Source organism: Prinia subflava, chromosome 3, assembly GCF_021018805.1.
Source record: "Prinia subflava isolate CZ2003 ecotype Zambia chromosome 3, Cam_Psub_1.2, whole genome shotgun sequence".
In the NCBI taxonomy this organism is placed as follows: domain Eukaryota; kingdom Metazoa; phylum Chordata; class Aves; order Passeriformes; family Cisticolidae; genus Prinia; species Prinia subflava.
The window spans coordinates 63713950-63717528 of NC_086249.1; positions in this window are offsets into that span (position 1 = coordinate 63713950).

The following is a 3579-nucleotide window of genomic DNA, read 5'->3' on the forward strand; positions in this document are numbered from 1 at the left end:
TATGTAATACTTTGAAATAATAACCTGCATTAAGTATTTTTTCTTTGTTAGTTATGTATTTGCACTTCTTAACTATTTTTTTTCCTCTAACAGAAGAACAACTGAAACTCTGAAACATTTCTGTCACTGAATGAAAATATTGTTTGGTTACCAAATTAAGTAAGAAAATTACTTTCAAATTACCGAATACTTCCTTTCTTACTTAGAGGGAAGATTTCCCTGTAATGTCTATTTACAATATAGCTTGGCTAATTATCTTCAGAGAAAAATCACAAAGTGTTCTCAGTTCAGGAATGTAATAGCATTGCTTATATTCAAAGAGTCTGATAGCTCAAAAATGCTCTTGACCACTAAAACCATATTCATCATTCCATGCTTCATTAGTCTTATGAGAGGTGCACAGAGAAGAGAAGACTGGTTGTTATTGCCTATATAGTTTATTTTAGAAGAATGTGAACACATCCCGGAGTCTTTGTAGGGAATTATCCAAAAGCATGTGTTAAATGGTCATTTTTAATCTGCTTGGCAAATAATGTGAGGATGTCTTAGAAAATGAAGACAATGGAATAGGTAATATAATGCTGTTCCCATAGAGACCAGTAGGTATACAGTCCTTGAAAGTTGCTTGAAGTTCTTACCATAACAAAACAAATATGTTGCAGAAAAAAACCAAGGGCAATCAGAGGTAGTAAATGACTTTCATAAGGAAAAAAGTGAATAAGGTAGGATCCATCAGCTTGGAAAACAGTAGCCAACAGAGGATATGTTAATGGTCTAAACTCACAGATGGAAAGAAAAGGCAAATAGGGAATACTTATTTGCTGTTTCTTATTGTCTTAAAGAAACAAACAAACCAAAACCTCTACAAAAACATTTATACTAACTAATAAAGAGTTTAAAACAACTTTTTTACACATATAAAACAAGGTTACACATAAAACAAGGCTACTGTAAGAATTACACAGGCAGTAAATGTAGAAGCATTCAAAAATAAACCATGCAAATTTAAAATCGATTGCTTTAGACTACAGTCCATGTAAACACTATAGTCAGCAAGATTTTAATGATTAGAAGCTTGGAGGATATTTTGAACAGAAACTTACTTGTCTCCTTTTTCTTATATTTATGTTGTAAGACTCTGTAGATCAAAGTTAAAAACAGAATTCTGGTCTGCATGGAGTATTTGTTTTGCCCTAATATGATTGTTCTTGTGTTTTTAACTATTGAGTAATCCAATACTCAAGCCTGCTATGTACAAGTCTTGTGCTGTTCTACTATAATTGGATTTACTCTATAATGAGTACTACCAATCAAAGCTCTTTTGAATCATCTGCGCACAAACTGCAATATATTTCAAACCTGAGTATATATATTTTTGGAATTTTAAATTAATAGGCAATGTGCAGTACCTCTTAAATATTTGGGGCCTTGCTGGGATACTTTTGCTAGGAGAGGAAAACAATTAAATGAGTATTTGACTGTTCAATAAAGGTAATTGTGATATTAACAACAATAATGTTTTTCCAATTTTAGTGTAAGTACACACAATCAATTTCCTTGTAAATTCTTCATAGGCTTAGGTTTTTGAGAAAATGTTGAAATCATCTTTCTCCTGCCCCTACCCAGTGTGTGCTGCAACAGACAGCCTTCCTAATGTGTGCACAAGTTTTAATTATTTCCAGGAATTATAGCAGCAGTAGAAACAATACCTCAACACATTTGAATTTAATGACATATTCTTTCAAAATCGTAGCATCTACTCTAGAAAAATCTTCCTGAGTTAGTACTTGTTTTGGTCTTCTATATATTTAATATTTTTGAAACTGGTTCCCATGATTATACAGAGAAGTTGGTCTGCTCCATTTCCTAGCCTCAAAGTAAATTGCCTTCCATGACTTGTGTTAAGTTTGACCATGTTGAGCCACTGAAAAGCCATAATATTCCACCGGTGTGCTCACAGAGAGCCAACGGGCTCTGTCACCGCTGGCCCAGACACAGCGACAGAGTGTTAGGGGGTCAGTCTGCAAGCTCGCAAGCAGTACTGACTCCCGTGGGTTCTTTGCCTGGCAGGGGCTTATGCGAGCGATGGAGATTCGACGGGCGGTGGAAAGAAAGGAGGAAACAATTTCAGACAAACAGAGGGTTTATTGCAAACACCTCCTCAGCCCGAAACTGCTCGGGGGGAGAGGGGTGCGGGGGGGTTTTGTCCGAAGGATTCGGAGGGGGGACAAAGGGGGTGGCCAGCCACTGCCAGCAAACAGGGGCAGGTTGCCAGGGGATACAGGTGTAATAGAACATCGCTTGGACTAATCAGGGGAAAAATAGGAGGGATTTACAAAGGCGGGAGAAATGACAGGCAGCTAACCGTGTGTCGCGTGACAGGTGCTGGAGTCATGTGAGTTAAAAGAAGGAACAATCGAGGGGTGGGGTACAGGGAACCCAACAAGTACAAAAGTATAGAAAGCCTAACCGATTAAATTAACACACTGCCACATCTCCCCGTTTTCTTTTTACTAAAAGAACAGAAGTGAGGGGGGTCCGGCAGATGCTCAGAGTCCAGGTAACATTTGGCGAATCGAGGTGGTTGAGCTGGCCACTAATCGTCTGCGAGGCTTTCACTGTCACTCTCTTCTTCAAGCTCCTTTTCAAGCTCCTTCAGCTCGTCTTCAGGAGCCGTGACCTTGGCGAGCCGAGCAGCAGCTGGAGAGGGGGTAGATGTGGAACTTAAAACTAACTTAATTAACGATCTCCTGATTAGTCCGAAAGCAAGACAAACAATTAAAATAATAAACAAAATCAACAGACATGTTTTTAAAATGGACCCGGCCCATCCAGATAAACCCCAGCCTTTAAAAATGTAAAGAGCACGGTCGGGAGGCTTAGCATCTTGGGTCCGGGTCTGAAAAACAAAACTGGGGGGCCAAAAATTATTAATTTGGGTCACAGAAATAGGTAAAGGACAGGTCATGGTCCCATTCCCACAGGATGGGAAGAGAGGGTCTGGAGGAGACTCGCCTTCAACGGCGGAATGCCGCCGAAGCCACCTGCGGGACGCTGTCGTCACGCTCCCTCTTCCTTTTAATGAATGGTTTTACCCATTTGGCAGGTATCCATTTGATCCCGGTAGGCGTGAGGACACAGGCGTACCCACGCCCCCACGTCACCAGGTCAAATGGACCCTCCACCTTTCCTGACTCAGGCGATCTCACCAGCACCGGGGGCTTGGGATCGAACTGCCACTCCTTGTTGCACCCAAAGTGTATGGTAATGGGCGGATTGGGATTTTCAAAGGAACAATTTAGAAAATTGATGACATAAAGGGCTCGGGCCAATCTGATTGCCGGCGGTTCCACCTTTAACACCCGTTGCTGTTGTTTAAGGACCCTCTTGATCTCTTGGTGGGTCCTCTCTACGATTGCTTGGCCTGTGGGGGAGTGGGGGATGCCTGTCTTGTGCTCCACTCCCCATTGCTGCAGGAAGCCAGCAAATTCCTTGGACTTGTACGCAGGGCCGTTGTCTGTTTTGATCCCCTTGGGGATGCCCATGAATGAGAAGGCCTGAACAAAGTGTTGGATAGCA